The following is a 17,877-nucleotide window of genomic DNA, read 5'->3' as shown; positions in this document are numbered from 1 at the left end:
GAAGCTGCAGTTAGGAAAGCCTCATGACTGACAGTGCTGGGGCACTGGAGTCACAGAGTAGGGGCTCTGGAGGACTGTAGGTCTAAAATTTTGCACTGTATCGTCAGAATTTCTTTTCAGAAGTGTATGTTTTCAAGCTTTGTGTTTGCATTTCAAAATGGTAATAAATTTGATTGCTTAGTTTTGCTTCTCATGACTGGAGGAATATAGCACGTTCCTGGAACCATTTGAGTTTTCTGGGAGCTATCTCACTTGTCTCTATTTGTAGTTTCAGTTTCCGTGAGTTCAAGAGAGGTAGGTTCTGCTTAACCAAGTGGATCTCCAATGATCAAGTGAACCACCTGGTGGATGAGGGAAAAGCTGTCAATGCAGTCTACCTAGATTTCAGCAAAGCCTTTGACACTGTCCCACAGGAGAAGCTGGTAGCCTATGGCTTGAACAGTCTTTGCTAAGAAAAGAACTGTCTGAAGGGCTGGACCCAGAGAGTGGTGGTGAATAGAGTTAAATTCAGTTGGCGAATGGTCATGGTTAATGTTCCCCAGAGGTTGGTACTGGGGCCTGTCCTGTCGAATATCTTTATTGATGACCTGGATGAGGGCGTTGAGTACAGCCTCAGTAAGTTTCCAGATAACATCAAGGTGAGATGAAGTGTTGATCTGCCTGGGGGTAGAAAGGCCCTATAGAGTAATCTGGACAGGCTGGATCACTGGGCTGAGGGCAGTGACATGAAGTTCAACAAGACCAAGTGCCAGGTCCCGCGTTTTGGGCACAATTACCCCAGGCAATACTACATGCTTTTGTCAGAGTGGGTGGAAGACATTATGGAGGAAGTGAAACTGGGGCTATTGATTGACACTCAGCTGAAAACGAGTCAGCAGTGTGTCCAGGTGGCCAAAAAGGCCAACAGCATCCTAGCTTGTGTAAGAAATAGTGTCACCAGGTGGTTGTCCCTCTATACTCTGCTCTGGTGAGGCTGAATCTTTAGTGCTGTGTTCAGTTTTGGGCTGATCACTGAAAGAAAGATGTTGAGGCCCTGGAGCATGTCCAGAGAAGAGCAAAGAATCTGGTGAGCGCAAATCTTATGAAGAGCGGCTGAGGGAACTGGGATTATTTAGTCTGGAAGAATGTAGGCTTAGGTGAGACCTTATTGCCTTCTTCAACTGTCTGAAAGGAAGTTGTGGTGAGGTGGTGGTTGGCCTCTTTTCCCATATAATTAGCGGCTGGGCCAGAGGGAATGGCTGCAAGTTGAGCCAGGGGAGGTTCAGTTTGGATATCAGGAAAAATTTATTCTCCAAAGGAGTGGTCACATACTGGAACAGGCTCCACAGGAGGGCGGTAGAATCATTGTCCCTGGACATGTTTGAGAAACGTATAGATGTGGTACTAAGGTATGTGGCTTAGTAGGGAAACATTGGTGATAGGTGGACTGTTAGACTAGATGATCTTGGAGGTGATTCGGTGGTTCTATGATTCACCTGTAGAGGTCACTGTAGGGGATTTCAAACTGCAGAGTTGAAAGTTTACCACTGTATCAGATCACTGAAACAAAATTGCTCTCTAAGCCAGAATCTGTTGCAACAGTTGAATCTTAACTGTGCCCTTTAACCATCACTAAGATACTGACACTGTCACATTTATAGTGTAGGCAGAAACATAGATTTCTTCTGTCAACTTAAGCATGAAAACTGAAATTCTCACTTGAATTTGTCCAAACAAAGGGCTATGGATAGATAGGCCCACTCTTCAGAAGTGCTTGTCTTTGGAGGGATGAGCTACCATCTGGAGATGTCTTTCTCGGTTGGCTGCAGTCTGAGTTTAGATCAAGAGCTTATAAGGGAGGCCAAATTCTTAGGTAACTGATGTAAGAAGTATCTAAGTTTGCAGAAATGTCAGTTATTTCAATGACATTATTATTCAGAAAATGCAAGGACTGTGCCAGCTATAATGATGTAAATATCTAGGTGATTTTTGCATTCAGCACCAATAATTCAGTCACTTATAAGAAGGTGGCACTGTGGGCTCTTCATTTACTGACAGAAGCCTTCCTCCTAGTTTACAAATAAAAGGACCATACAGAAATATTGCTGAGGACAGAAATTATAATATTATTTTAGTGATCACTTGTGTGGTAAGGAATTGGGAGTCACTTAGCTCATGTACATCCCCACTGATGTACCATTTAATTTATTGTAGCTCTGTTTCAGGGCTCTTCAGCAACAGTCATGCACCAAATACATTTGCCGTACATTTCCAAGACTTCAAGATGAAATGAAACACTTAACATTTCATTTTTTATGAAGAACATTGTCATTTAGTATCTTACTGTGATTGCTATTTTTATTATTAATTCAGGTATTTTGTAGACTTCCTAGACCTATGAATTAATTGAACAGCTAGCTGATCTCTTAACATCAGCAGTGGTATTTTATGCCATCTGTGCTCTATAGTAATCCGGTATTCAACACAGGATGCTATGTGACAGACTTTAAAGCCTTTTGTTTTTTCTACGGGTGTTTCTAATGGGGCAGTTGTTGCTGTCCTGCTTCTTAGCACTACAGTTTTTGAGAATCTGTACTAAATTTTCATGTAGACAGAACTAACATACTAAAAGACAATCTGAAAGCATATTTCAGTCAGTGCTTTGGAATCAAACTGAAACAGGCTTTCAAGGACTTAATTGGTCAGATCTATCTATGACTCCAACAGGGATTTAATTAGTGTCTGTATCAAGTAGGTGTTACAGGAACCAGGGCTTCCTCAAGCTTTTATGATCCTGAATACTGTTTTCCAGTGTGTGTCCTTTCTACTGGAAAAGGACAACATGAAGATTATTTATGAGGAGGACAGCAGTAGATATTGAAATGCCAAGCATTTTCTAAACAGAGAGGAAGATAAAGTCTCTCTCCCAAGGAGTCTAAACAGAGAGAGGAAGTCAAAGAACAAGGGAAAAGTGTGTAATATACAAACAAGGTAGCAGGACATTGTACTATTAATACTGCATTATTTTTCTTTTATCCTCTTCCTTCTCGTTAGCATTCTTGTCATCACATTCTGATTTCTTTTCAGTGGCCCAGCACCAGACCTTGTGTATGTATGTGGCTCAGACAGCTAAGGATAAATTCTAAGATAAATGGATGTACCTGGCTTTTCATTAGCCCCAAGAAGTTTGATTTCTATGAGAAATTGAACTAAAAAATGCTTCTTGGATTTGCCTAGAAGCAGATCTTATGTGGGGAATGCTGTAAGAATAAAATGCCCTTGTGGGAGATCACATAAACAAGGTAAAGAAGTGGATATAACTGGAGAGAGAGGATGATCTAGCAGAATAACAAGTCAGCACAAATGGAAAGAGTTTACAGGATCGTGAAGTTGATCACAACCTGTGACTCATGAGAAATTATGAAGCCTATGGAAGATGTTGAAAGGAGTTATCTTAAAGAGGCCGAGGTAAGGAGTGGCATGATTAAAATAACAGTTGAGGAATATAAGTAAGTACTCAGGCTGCACTTTGAATGGCCTGAAGGCAGTATTAGTGAGGCTTTCTAATGATGAGGGTAAGTGGAGAGGTGTGTAAGTAAAGCTGTGTAGGAAGAAGCAGCATTTGGAGGAGTGGGATGAAGATGGTGAAAATGAATGCTAGCTTTCAGGTGCAGCATCAAGATTCTGTTCTACAATGACATAACATTTGGATTGCCACACATAAAATTAAAAAGTGATGTTGGAAAATAAAGATTTTGGTTGCACTGTTTTTCAGCATTATGGAACAAACACTTCCAATGTTGGACTTCATTTTTTCTACTTCCTCAATAAACCTTCACCACAACAGTGTGAGATCTTTTTTTTTTCTTTTTTTTTTTTTTCCTTTTCCTAATGAAAGGAGATGTTATGAGAACGTAATTGCAAAGCAATAAACAAAATGAAACACAGTGAATGATTTCAAGGACGGTAATAACACACCAAGGTATTTTTAAAACCTGTTTCTTTTTCTCATGTTGACTGCTTGTCTTCATTTTATGAGAATATTGAGATGTCTTTTGACAGAACAGAGTTCCTGCCTTAAACTTATTCATCAAGTGATTTTAATAACTTTAATTCAGAAACTATAATAACCCCTGGATGTGCATAACAGTTATTATCCTAATTGTCATCGCAATTTTCTTATATCACATATATCTATGTTGAAGATATCAATTCTAAAATTTCAGTGATCATACCCACAGTGAGTTCAGAGATTTTATTCCACATACAAACTTAGTCGTAATTTTTTTTAGTAGAAACTCCAGCTTACATGGGGAGATATCACTATGGAGTGAATGAGTAATATAGCAGCATAAATGGGAGCAGCTGAATTCTTCTGTGAAAAAACAAACAAACCACCAGACCCTGAGGACTGGTAGGCAGTGCATCATAAGCTTTAAAATTCAGAAGTTATTATCCTGTTCTGTTTTCCCTTTCTATTATCCCTTTGCTGTCACTATTGTGGTGCAGTAGAGAGCCTAAGTGTTTTGTCATCACCTATGAGAAACATTACTGAGGTCACCTGTGATCTTAAAGAGACACAGTCTTTGCATATTACACTGGAGGACACTGAGCATGAGTGAACTCGGACCACAAAGCAACTTCAGAGTTTTGTTAGGAACCGCCCAGAGATGTGGTGGTTGCCCTGTCCCTGAGATGTCCAAGGTCAGGCTGGAGGGACTCTGGGCAATCTGATCTAGCTGTAGAACATAGAACTGTATAATTATTAGAGTTGGAAAAGACCTCTAAGATTGTCTAGTCCAACCATCCATCTGCCACCATTACTGTCTACTAACCACGTCCCTAAATACCACATCCATGCATTTCTTGAACACCTCCAGGGATGGTGACTCCACAGTCTCCCTGGACAGCCTGTGCCAGCACCTGATCACTCTTTTGGAGAGGAATTTTTTCCAGCTCTACAATCTGAACTTCTCACAGTGCAGCTTGAAGCCATTTCCTCTCATCCTATCTCTGTTACCTGGGAGAAGAGGCCAACCCCCGAGTCATGTAGTGACTACAGTGGCCTTCTTTCAGGCCACTGTAGAGAGGGATGAGTCTCCCCTGAGCCTCCTCTTCTCCATACTGGTCAATGCATGTTTCTTCAGCTGCCCTTTGTAAGTCTTGTGCTCTAGATGTACTTGCAGGGGAGTTGGACTAGGTGATCTTTAAAGGATCATTCCAACCCAAACTATGCTGTGATTATACATAATGGGCTCAGAGCAATCACTGTGCTTTGGAATTCAACATTTTTCCTTTTGGAGCACAGCAGCCTTCACACTCAGCATGCAGCACAGTGACCTGCCTAACCAAAGAAGCTTCATCCACCAACAATGCTGTTTTATTGAGATGGGTTTTTTTGGAACCTTTCAGAAAGTGTTGGTATCTGCTCTAAGAAAACTAAGGAGGCAAATGGCTATGTTTGGTGTGACAAGTCACATGCTTTCCACATGAAGCATGAAAAAAGTTCCAGTTAGAGCTGACAGCAACGGCGGATACCTGCGTGCTGCTCTGTTGGTGGCTTGTGGAGCCTCAGGCCTTTTTGTCCACTCTGTTTATGCCAGAAACTCTAGGCAGGCACTTGGCACGGTTTTGTACGAAAGCGGGCACAGCCGGGCCACGATCTGCTCTCCCGGCCCTGCGCGGCCTCGGGAGCCGCAAGGGGTCGCACCAAGCGCGGGGCTGGACCTGTGCCCGCTCGGTCGCCGTGGCGACGGGCCCGGGCTGTGGGCGCGGAGGGCCGCGCCATGGGGAGCGCCCCGCGAAAGAGCCAGGCGGCGCGGCAGGCCCGGAGCGATGGCGGCCGGCAGGTAGGCGGCTGCCGGCTGTGGTAAGAAGTTCGCAGCGGGGCGGCAGTCTGCGAAGGCCGAAGTACAGAGAGCGGCCCAAGAAACTCGGTTTTTAGGTAAAGCGGGCGGAGCTCGGTGGGGAGCAGCGCGTTCGTGTTTCGGCTTTCGGAGCTTCAGCCTCCGGTGCTGTTTGGATGTAGTTAGAGTTGCCCGCACTGGTGCTGTATAGCGGTCCCACCTACCGTAAAAGCACCCCGGATATAGTATTTCAAAGAGCATCTACTGCTTAAAGAGTGCTCTCAGCTCTCTTGAGAAAGGAGCCTGTTTTTAAGGGTGTTTTTATTGATGCAGTAATTGAGGATTGTTTAAACTAATATGCCTTGGTAGCTTTAAGATAACACAGAGCATCTCAAGGCTTATTATGCAGGATGGAAATTGTCAGTGATGTGGCAAACAGGAGCAGAGGTGCCTGTGAGGTAAGGATCTGTGTAAGGCAGGAGCTGGCAAATACGAAGATGAGGTTCATAGCTGTTTAAAACTCTTGAAATAGGCTTATTGTTATGGCTGCATCTTGCTTAGCATCTTTCAGTTATATAAAGTCCTATAAGCTGAGATAAAGGCATGGCAATGGAAGCACTGGGTGTTCTTTTACTGTAGCAAGAAAGACCAACAAAACAAACAAACAAAAAAAAACAACAAACAAAAACCCACAAAACTCTCCAGCTGCTGCCAGAAAAATAACTTGCCTTGCATTTGGAGGCAGTGCAGCTCCCTGGGAAGACTTCAGGTTGGCCCACAGCAGGTAAGCTCCCTCTCCTAATACTGCCACATGCCTATTATGTGTAGAAATACCTAGTGTGGCTTTACATCAACTGCTAAATGTTAGGCAGCTGTGGTAGCACAGGATTTGGAGCAGAATTAACAGTCTGTAGTTAAGATACTCAGACCTAATTCTTCTTGACAGTGATGTTATCTTCTGACACAAACTCAAAAGTGAAGCATGCATCTTAATGAGTTTTTTTCATCCTTGTGAATCTGACTCATTTAGGCTAACATGACTTAAAAGAACTTCAGATTATATGCTCTGCTGAATCTTGTTTCCTTCAGTGTAAGAAAGTGTAAGCCATCCAGAGAGACAGGTTGGAGCAGTGGGCCCAAGAGAACCTCATGAGGTTCAACAAAGCTACGTGCTAGGTCTTACATCTGGGTCAGTGCAGCTCCCACTGTCAATACAAGCTGAGAAACAAAAGAATAGACCACAGCCCTGATGAAAAGGACTTAGGGATGCTGGTGGATGGCAAGCTGGACATGAGCCAGCAACATGCCCTCAGAGCCCAGAAAACCAACCGTATCCTGGGCTGCATCAAAAGAAGTGTGGACTGCAGGGTGAGGGAGGTGATCCCGCCCCTCTGCTCTGTGCTGCTAAGACCTCACCAGGAGTACTGCGTCCGGATGTAGAGTCCTCAATGGAAATTTAAAAAAAAAAAAAAAAAAAAAAAGTGAGTTAATTAATCATTGTTTAACTAATCCTGAAGCATGGAGAATCTTAAATTAACCCTTTTCTGTAGTTAGTCTTACCAGGGAGTAGACTGTTGTTTTTTTTAATGTCTACGTACATCACTCCTACAAGGTATATTCAAAATTTTGTGTCCCTTCAGTAGTAGGAGGATGAAACTGGGTCATTCCCAGCTGTAAGAATTTCTTAATTACTTTCTGCATCTTTTCCCACCCTTCCATTATTTTGTCGATGACAACAATAAATTCAGAGTTACTAATTTGTTGAAATGTCTTAAGCAAACAGTTTCTTGCCAGTAATGAGCAAAATTGACAAGAAAAATGTTGGCTAGCATTGGAAAATGTAAAACTGTTAAGATAAACTGCTTATATATGTTTTATGTAACATAGCTATTAAAAAAAATTCCCTTGTTCTTAGCTTGTGCTTTTGGAAAGGTTATCCTGCAATCCTCAAATAGTATTTGGTTTACTTTACTGGCTGCAGTACTTATGACACATTTTGTGGATGTGAAAGTATGAAAATTGGAATTAACTCAGAAAATAATGCTCTTCTGAGTTAATTTTGCTCATCTATCTTTGTGTTATTTTAGTATTTCTGTGTTATGAAACATGCATTTTATTGCCAAAATAAAAAGGAATCATGATAAAAATCAAAGCTAACTAACATTACATGGCTGAAAATTAAGATAGCATGGTTTTCATCCTTTGCATTATAAAATACAGTGTTTGTATGATATGGGAAAATACAGTATTTGCATGGCTCTCTCTTGTTATCTCCTCACGGGGGATGAATTTCACAAGCGGCTGTGTTTTCAGTTCATGTAAGTTGAAGTTGCCCAGTTCCTTTCAGGTGGAGATAGAAATTTGTTTCAGACTTGGAATGAAATTTGGGTTGGACTCTAGAAAGTGAATTTGGATTGTACTGTTCAAAGCATTACTGCCTGGTTTTGGTAGTATGTGAGAGGTCCTAGCTCTGTGCTGGAATACCAGCATTGAGTGTGATCGAGTTGCTTTGTTATTTATGTGTGATGATGAAGTGAGTAATGAGACCTCAAAATTATGTATTTATTTATTTTTGTAGTATTTCCTGCAAAGTTTTGGCCATGTGATTTGCATGTGAAGTGCTTGGGCGTCACAGTAATAGATGTCATTGCACTCTGTGGGGAAGACTTGCCTCCTGGAGGTGGTGTCATGCCTGCTTGTGCTTCCTTCTGCCCTGGTTAACAGTTAGGCCATCCCTTTGACTTCTGCTGTGAATGGGAGCAGTACTTGTCCTTCACAATGTACTGGTTGTCTTTTTTCCAGTTTTTTTCATGTGTTCATGAAGGAGCAATCCTTTAACTAGTTAAACTTTATTAGATATTCTCTCTCTTTCATAGAACCATAGAGTTAGAGTTGGAAGGGACTCCTGAAGGCCACCTAGTCCAACTCCCCTGCAGTGAATAGAGACACCACATCTATATCAGGTTGCTCAGGGCCTTATTCAGCCCTTTTTTTTTCTTGCTCTTCAGTTTTACCAGCAGGTTCTGGTTCAGCCATTGTTTTTTTTTGCCTTCCTTTCTTGACTTGGTACACTTGGGGATGGAGAGCTCTTGTATCCTGAAGAAAGCCTCCTTAAAGATCTCCACACTCTTGCCCTTGAGTACAGTTTCCTAGGGATTAACTTCCTGAAGAGCAGAAAGTTAGCTTTCCTAAAGTTGAACTTCCTAACTTTAGGAATTTCCAGGAGCCTCCTGGATCGTCTACAGCAAGTTGTGTTACTTTTCCAGCAGATGTCTGGGTGGCTTAAGTTCCCCAGCAGGATGAGTGCTTGTGGTCATGATGCCTCTTGGAGCTGGAGGTAGAAGGCCTCACTGATAGGTTCTGACTGATCTGGTGGCCTGTAGTAGACACCAATCACAAGGCTCCCTTTGCTGCCTTGGTCTCTGTCACCCATAGGCTTTTGACTTGCTCATGACTATTCTTTAGGGACAGCTCTTCACATTCTGTTCTTTCCTGTGTAGGTAGCAATGCCCACTCCTTCCTTCCTCACCTGTGCCTTCTGAACAGCTTGTAGCCACCGATAGCCACACTCCAGTCATGGGAATCATCCCACTGGGTTTTGATGATGACAACTATATTGTGGTTTTCAAGCAGTGCAGTAGCATCCACCTCCTCCTTTTTGTTTCCCAAGCTGCGTTTGTTGGTGTAGAGGCACTGCAGCTCAGCAGCTGATCTTGTCACTTCCTTAAAGGATAACTCCTTAGTTCCTTCTAGGTATTTCCCTTGAATTTCCCTGTTGCCTTCTCCTGTTGCTCCAGCAGTCACTGCCTCATCATCACAGAGTTTTGTATGTGCTTCAGTGTTGGCAGCAGGTCCTTCAAGGCCCCTGCCAGCACCCTGTCCCTCTAATAGAGCTATGGCATTCCACACCTTATTGGGAAGGCTCATTATCTCCCTGTTCCCATTACATCTAGTTTTAAAGCTTTCTCAATGAACCCCACTAGCTTTTCCTCAAGGATCCTTCTCCCCTCTTGAGAAAAGTCTAACCCCATCTGGTGCCAACAAACCCAGCACCATATATGCTAGTTTTAAAATAACCCCAAGTTCTGGTGACAGGACCAGCCATAAGCAGGTATTTAAAGAAGAACTGAGCCTTTCTTTTGATTGCCCTTGACCTACATGTAGCTGGGTCTACATGTGAGACCTATATGGAAAAACAGTAAGGGGCTGTGGTGTGTCAACTGTACCCCAGGTTAAATAGTTTCCTGTTGATGTTCCTCACCTGCATGCCAGGAAAGCAGCAGACAATAGGAGCCTATGGTAGGGTAGTCCCAAGCTTTTCTTTAAGAGTCTGAAAATGTTTTTAAGTAGTAAACTGAGACATCCTCCTATTTCACGTTCCACAATAGCAAATGTCTCAGTTTTACATGTAGATGTAATTACTCAGAGAAGAAAGTATTATTTGGCACAGTGTCCCAGCTGTGGCAGTAAGGAAGCTTTCTACTTCCTCAACCCCACCACTGTGTGAACAGCCTGACACAAAGCAAGCACATTTCTCTACATTGTTTCTCACTTCTCAGAAGTGAACTGTTCATTGTTTTCCACCCATCTTTCACAACCATTTCCAGTTAGACCTTTGTCAGTATCTGTACGCCTCAGTTTGCATTATTAGTTACATGGAAAGGAAGTTTGAGGGCAGTGATCTGCAGGGGATTACAGTATTTTGATTGCACATCCTACACTGCTGAAATTGTTTGCTGAGCTGCTACAAGCAGGAATAAATGGTTCCACCTAAGTTCTTCTGTTTTTCAAGGCTTAAAAACTGATTTCTCAGGCCTAAAATAAGCACGTTTTCCCCTCTCTTAAAATAGTCCTGCTTGGATTAAATACTGAAAAGTATCTCAAACATTCAAGCTTGACTACTTTTCACAGTGTGGTAACAGCATTAAACTTCTTTTACATTCTGGGAGACTATTTCAAAAACCTTGTTTTCTTTTAACCTTGTTTGTTTTTAACACTGACTTGTTTGGCACAAAGAAAAAAGTAAGATTCTAGGTGAGATGTTTTTCTCTTTCTCTTTCTTTTTCTTTTTATGTTCCCCATGACTCAAATGCAAGCCTAATTACAAAGAGATGTGTGGGAATGGATAAATGACTTCAGTGTGATAGAGACAGTAAAGGCATGGCTGATAGCAGTATGGTCTAATGAGTGGTACAGTGCCAGGAAATTCTGTTCCAAGTCCCACTGAGCACTGTTTTACCTCCCTGTGCCTCAGGTCTCATGCTTGTTAAAGTGTGGCTGGTGGCTCTTCCTCCTCTAGCACAAGCGTATTAATCACAGTTTGTGGTAGATACAGGTTTGAGCTGACCACAGGAATGTCAAGAAAAAACAAAAATGAGGAAGCTCAGTTATTTCAGCTTGTCCCAAAGGAAGGGTGAGCCGGTGTTGCATTGGGTATGATGTGCCCACGGTTAGTTACATCAGGAATAATTAACTTTCTATCTTTTGATTTGGATTAGACAAAGTATTATACCACCATGTGTAAATCCAAAAGCAACAGTGACTTTTGAAGGGAATAGATAAAACTTCATGGTAAAAATTGTTGTTGCTACAAGGTTATATAAGATGAGATCTTACAGGTTTTACTACAGTTCCAAAGCTAGAGAAGCTTTGTTTTTCATAACGTAGTTAATGTTGCTCACAATAAATAGATTGGAAGAGGCAAATGCAAAGATAGGTGATTCACTGAGCATTACTTGCCTTTTTACTGAGGAAGAGAGTCTGAAGTTTACTCCTGTTTATTCAGCTTGCTCTCTTTCAGGCAGTAGTTTGCATTGTAGCTGCTCTAGAAATATTTGAGGTTAGCATGTGATGCTATACTCATGGAAAAACATTCTTATTAATGCTAATTAGAGCAACCTCACTAAATCCTATATGATTCGCTGTAAACAGTTATATAAGACCGAATACTTTCTAGGACAAGTAGCAGTTGCCTTATATTGCTACAGGCTTTGGTGGTGCGAGAGTTGATGGGAAAGTCTGTGTGAAAGCCTGGATCTTGTTGCGGAGTGGGCTTTCAAGTTCCCTTATTTCTATGGCAAGTACATGTCTCCTAAGACTTTTCAGACTGAAGGCTTTTGTTGAGTCAGTCCCAAGACTCTCGTTAGAAAATGGAGCTGAAAGGAGAGAATTTTGTCACTTCAGGCTTTCATTTGAGTAAGTGTTTTCCAGGGGTGTAGGGAATGTTGAATTAGGCCATCCGAGAAATGGCACTTGAAAACATCTTCATTTGGTGTGGCTTTCATCATCCCTCTGCCAGTGTATCTTCAGTGGTTTGTCTTGGGTTCCTAATTCCTATTCTGCTATGGATGGGTTTCTTTAAAATTTCTTGGTACATTTTTCTTGTCCTTTGAGAAAACAGAAGAGATTTTTTTCTACCTTTTTTCATATGTTAATTGCATTTGATTTGCTGGGAATGATGATGTTTTCTTCTGCTTTTTCTGAAAAGCTCTCAGAAGAAAATTTATATTTACATGCTTTTCCACTTAGGAAAATACTTCTAATGCTCTTTTTCCCCCTCTCAAATATGAATGAAAAAAAAAAAGAATTCATACTTTCATAGAGAGAAGTATTTTGCAGTAACACCAGGACTAGGCTCTTCATTAACAGAAGTCTGTAGCAAAGAAAAGCACTCTCATAGTTTTCTGTTAGTGTACCTCGCTTGTACTACACCAGAGTTATGTTATTCCACATTGTGTTTGATGGTGATCCCATTCAAGCTATGCTTTGTTTAAATAGAAGATGTTTTAGGCACTTAGATATGAAAAGCAGGTTAAGAGAAATACAATTGAAACAAAAGCACTTTTCAACAGTATATTGGAGAGATACAAGCTTGATAACGTAGATAAGACTTCAGATTCAAGAATGTGCTTCACTCTCCTGTTTGTCAGTAATGAAGCTTTGTGGTTTGGGACTTTAAGAGTGAGTCAGAGCCCAGCTTTGTACAAAATGCCCCGTTCTTGATTCTTCTTGACTTTAGGAACACCAAGGAAATGAGCATACAAAAGAACATCTCTGGGCCAGGTCACACATCCCAGTCTTTTGATGATGTCAGAGCTGGCTTGGATCTGATCTCCATATCAATCAATAGCCAGTGGTTGCAAAGCAGAAATATAATTATGTAAGGAGGTGAGCCTCTCCAATGAGGTTAAAGTTTTCTTGACATAAAGCCAAGCTCCTCTCAAAGCCAAGAAAACTTCTACTAACCAGTGAGATGTTTCTTATCTGAATCATTGCATACGTATTTCAGCAATGTTTCAAGTAAGTCACTGGTAGGAGAGGAACTGTTTTCTAGGCTTATGTATATGTATATTGCTGCTTGTGTTACAAGAACAATGCAGGCATGGGAGGCCAGTAGGCAACATAGTAGACCAATCATCCAAGGGAAAAGGCAGGAGGTGATGCCACTGTGCAGTCTGCTTCTGCTTATGTACTCTGCAGGTGAAAGAGCTATTCAAATGCCTGGAAGTTCCTTCTTGTTCATTTGAACTACGCTGAACAGATAAGCAAGGCCAGAGTGCGTGGCTCATTCTTTTATACCTTTTTGCTTCCTCAGTGCTTACATATGCAGGTAGTGAAATTCTAAGGGGAAAAAAACAAAACAAAACAAAATAATAATAATAATAATAATAATAATAAAAAAAACCAACACAACAGACCTTCAGCCAATGGGAAGGTGTATTTTTCTGTGATGTTCCTGAAACCTATTTGTTTGCTACTTGCTGTGGGATATTTTCCTTGCAGGCTTAAATTAGAATCCACGGGGAGTGCATGCAGCTTTTGTAAGCTTCTGCTAATGCATGTAGGTGTGAAAGCTGCACTGATGTGGTTTTCTTATTTGTTAATATTTGACATTTAGGATGGAAAGTAAAGATCTTGAACTGTGTAATTTCTATGGAGTGATCACTTGTGGTGCTTTACTTAAGGGTAATTTCAGAGAGAAAGCTGAAGGCATTACATTTGGGTGTAACATAGATCTTGGCCTTATATATAGGTTTGTGTGTGCTAGCCTTCAGTAGTAGCGCTCATCAGATGTCAGATCTCCGCTGTGATTACACTGCTTGTCAGCGTGCACTGAATTCTGAGTATATAAATAATGTCAGGTGGGTCTGTCTTAACGTTCCTGGCTTATTGTGGGATCAGACTTTGGCAGTGCTCAGGTGAGGAGTTGAATGCACCTCTAAGCTATTGTTTTGCTTCCCCTGACAGGGCAGCCAGGTGCTGAGTCAGCTCTTGGAAGGAACCAGAATAGCCACAGGGCTGCTAGTTTACCTTGTCAAAGATAGCTCTGGTTGGAGCCAGAATCACCAGAGCACAACGTGTTCAGCCTTTTATGTGGGCCCTGACACATCTGCTCAAGCCAGCTCACTTGCTTCCATTGGTTACCTGTAAGGTTGCTGTCTGTCACAGTGAAAATCAAAGCGTGAGGTAAGCTGAGGATTTACTTACATGACTGACTCAACAAAATAATGCTTCTATGTATTATTTTTTAACTTCTCACCCACTGATCCTGAATGTCTCGAAAGCATGGATGCATTGTGATTCATCTGGGGTAAGGCAAGCTTTATAGGTTTTCATCCTTTCCTGTCTTCTGTCCCACATTTCCATCCCTTCAAAGTGCTGTTAGTTCAGCTGATAGCAAGACAGCCTCTCAGCACTCATTTATGGTTGTAACCTGGATAATACAATGGCTCTGTTGCCCATCACTTCCAAGTATCTGAGCTTATGCAAGTGGGGAGGTAGTGACCTGTGTTTGGAAGGGTTAGCGCAAGCTGGTTAGTGGGCATGGTGGGGGATGGGTTTGATGGTTGGACTAGGTGATCGTAGTGATTTTTTTCCAACTCAGTGATCTGATGTTTCTATGGTTCAGCATAAAAAGGGGAAAAAAAAGCTGAAACTTTCTCTACCAAGAACGAAAAGCATAAGATAAGTCTTCATCATCACATGAAATACTTTGCATTCCTCAGGTGCCTGTGGACAAACTGTAAGGCAAGTCACATGCCTGTTTATAAGCTCTACATAATTAGAGGCATCTTCCAAACGACTGAAGACAGCTATTTTTTAATTATATTACTTTGTCAAAAACATTGCAGAGTTCTTTCCTGTAAATAATGTCTTGCTATGTGGCATATGGAACCAAACTAAGTCAGAGCACACCTCTGCCTTGCAGAGCCTTCAGTCTCTTCATGGTGAGCAGCTAAGGGCTGGGGGTTGCATATCCCATGCCCTGCCTGCATGGGGCTGGTTCAATCCCTGGGTACATGCTTCTGCAGAACAAGGCAGTTCTTATCCTGGAGCATTTCTGCACATGGACAAGTTGTTCTGCAGGGCTTGCCAGGTGCCCCCATGGTCAAGGCCTCTGAAAGCCTTTTTCATACTCTCCTTTCAGGAGTTACCCAGGTCTAAAGTTCAGAGGCCGGGACCAGCGTGGACTTTGGTGCATGAGGAAGCTCTCTCCTGATAAAGAAGGATATGAATTTAAAACACCACAGTTTTCTTTTTCTTTTTCTTTTCTTTTCTTTTCTTTTCTTTGCTTTGCTTTTTCTTTCTTTGCTTTTCCTTTTCTTTCTTTTCTCTTTCTTTCTTCTTGCTTTCCCTTCCCTTCCCTCCCCTTCCTTCCCTTCCCTTCCTTCCCTTCCCGTTCCTTCCCTTCCCTTCCCTTCTCCTTCCTTCCTTCCCTTACCTTCCCTTCCTTTCCCTTCCCTTTCCCTTCCCTTTCCTTCCCTTCCCTTCCCTTCCCTTCCCTTTCCTTTTTCCTTTTTCCTTTTTCCTTTTCCTGTACAACAAGGCAGTGAGGCCTGATAATGTGGTCTGCTTCAGAAATGGATTCAGTTGAATGCTAAACAGTTGATTTCTCTGCTGATTTAACAGTGTCCTGAGCAAATCTGGCAGCCTTACTGAGTCTGGTAAGAGAAATCTTGCTGCCTGCTCTTCCTCTGCACTGGTTGATGTGGATATGCCATCTCCTCTGTACCAGCTGTGCTACTGGTGGCATACCTCCTGTGAGCAGAGGGAAGGGTCAGCCCAGTCAAAAACCATCCATGTGTCCTTTTGTCCTGGGTCAGGGCACTGGTGCTAAGTATGCACGCAGAGTATTTTGTCAAGAGGAACTAAAATCAGGATGGTGGAAGAGCCTTATTCCCTTGTGACAGTTTGTTGGCTCCATTCGCCCCATGTGAAAGAGAGCTTGGCAGCAGCAGGGAGGTGGTGTCTGATAGCCACCGCCTAGACTGGGGCTGTTGAAGGTTGCTGAGAAGGAAATGCAGGTCTGAAGCCTGGCTGGATCTTGCAGCAGCTGGAGTGAATGCTGATGTTTACCAGCAAGGAGTGCAGTCCTGAGCATTGCATCTCTGAGAACTGCTTGGAGCAGCTCACTGATCCAGGTTCTGCTTAGCAGCCTTAGTCTGAGAAACGGTACATGCAAACAGATTCCAGGAAAGTATTGATTCACCAGCAGGGGGTTATGATAATTGCCATTAATGGATGGAATTTTATGGAGAGCAAGCACATGATACAAAAACAGTTTTTGCTTTGTCATTCTGGCTGTGGCAGATTGCCCAGACAAGACAGGGAGAGGCCCCTGGCCTAACAACCTGCATATAGAAGGCTTTCAAGTTCCTGCCAGAGGTTACGGGTTTGGGACTATTGCTAAAGCTGTATACCTTTAGCAGAGATCTACCTGAAGATAGAGGTGCTTATATAAATGCCTTTGTTGTCTAACTACTTGATTTTTATCTGATTTAAGATGCAGTTTTACATGAACATTCCTGAGACTGTTCGAACTTGTTTTAAGAACAAAATGTAAGACTTCAGTTGCTCTAGGAAGCCACAGCACTGCAGCTTTGATAATGTATCAAGCAAAAAGCCCTCCTTTGTTCAGGCTGTGACCGCTGTTCAAACCTGTGTTCTTGTTTTTCCCAAGTATGTGTGTATACCCACGTGAATTCCCAGGTTCCTTCCTCAGGCTAAAACAGGTCAAGAGTTATCCATTACTAATATTGCTATTAACTATTGCATAACAACCTCTTAGTGGATCTCTGACTTCTTTGCCAACATCAGTCAGAGGATTTTTATCACCAAGTTGCAGAGAGGACAACAGAGACAACAGCATTACTGTTCAGTTTTCAGGCACTGCCTTTGTGCGTATGTGTGTTTGGGTGAATGCTTTTCAGACCTGTGGGCTCCCTGCCCAAGGGATGCATGCATGCTCAGGATGGCTGTGTGTCCAGGTATGCACACGTGTCAGAGTTCGCTAATTAATGATGATTGCGCCGTGCAAAGTATGTACGTGGTTAAGCACCAACTAGCACGTTCTGACCCATTTCTTGGAACTTAGGCTTAACATAACCCAGAGACATGTGGAGAAAGGCAGAGCTAATAATGCCTTCCAATCATCATCGTGCATAGAAATGCTATTATTATTTTTTTTCCTTGCTTCTAAGATATTTTTACCCTTACCTGGTCATAGATCAGTTATGACCAGTGAGCAGGCACAGCTCTGTTCCAGACTCTTGAAAACACTTCTTTAGAAGATTTCAAGGCAGGAGCAACACCACATGGCAGGAATAATCTGGAGGAGGGAGCAGGGAGCTGCCTGGAAAAAAACAAACAACTATTATATATTAAAGTTTCCAGAGGAATAATTGAAAGAGCAGAATCAAAACGTTTAATTCATTGTCAAGTGTATTGGGGGGAAATGAGAAAGGGGAAAAAAGATGGCACATTAAATAGTCACTTTCTATGTGACAAAAGTAAAAATTCACTACTTTCCTTTTAGACTGAAGTTTGAAGCTTAACCAGTGCAGATCTTATTTCCTTGTTTTGTTTCAAGTGTATTCCTGGATTGGCAGAATGTCCTGGAATCCCAGCCAGCTCTCGTATGTGATTTTTGTTAAGGACAAAAATATAGCAAGTCATCCTAACGTTGCAAATGACTCATCGGTTGCCTTAGGGAACACTCCCCTGAGACGGCAGCTGCCGGTGAGGAAGTGATGAAGCCACAAAGGCCACTCCC

The 17,877-nt window shown here is 42.2% G+C and overlaps 1 protein-coding gene and 1 long non-coding RNA gene across 5 annotated transcripts in view; one reads left to right on the top strand and one right to left on the bottom strand.

The window, feature by feature from the left end:
* Positions 1-5,809: 5,809 nt before the first annotated feature.
* TXNRD1 (thioredoxin reductase 1) overlaps positions 5,810-17,877 on the top strand; it is a 36,893-nt gene continuing 24,825 nt past the window's right edge. The window contains exons 1-2 of one of the 3 annotated variants that reach the window (XM_015864492.2): positions 5,820-5,923; positions 14,073-14,291. The gene's annotated coding sequence lies outside the window, so the exon portion shown is untranslated. Of the gene's footprint in view, positions 5,924-14,072; positions 14,292-17,877 lie in introns of all 3 variants that reach the window. The other 2 variants (XM_015864466.1, XM_015864502.1) reach the window with 2 other exon arrangements.
* On the bottom strand, positions 12,664-17,744 carry LOC107314819. Of its 2 annotated transcripts, none has more exons than XR_004307608.1 (2): positions 17,322-17,744; positions 12,664-13,445 (listed from the first exon to the last, which is right to left on the bottom strand). It is a non-coding gene; the product is annotated as an uncharacterized LOC107314819 (long non-coding RNA). The 2 variants fall into 2 exon arrangements; XR_001555636.2 differs by lacking the exon at positions 12,664-13,445 and adding an exon at positions 14,909-15,320.

Source organism: Coturnix japonica, chromosome 1, assembly GCF_001577835.2.
Source record: "Coturnix japonica isolate 7356 chromosome 1, Coturnix japonica 2.1, whole genome shotgun sequence".
In the NCBI taxonomy this organism is placed as follows: domain Eukaryota; kingdom Metazoa; phylum Chordata; class Aves; order Galliformes; family Phasianidae; genus Coturnix; species Coturnix japonica.
Note: the sequence above shows the minus strand (reverse complement) of the source record. Positions and strands in the feature narration are given on the sequence as shown.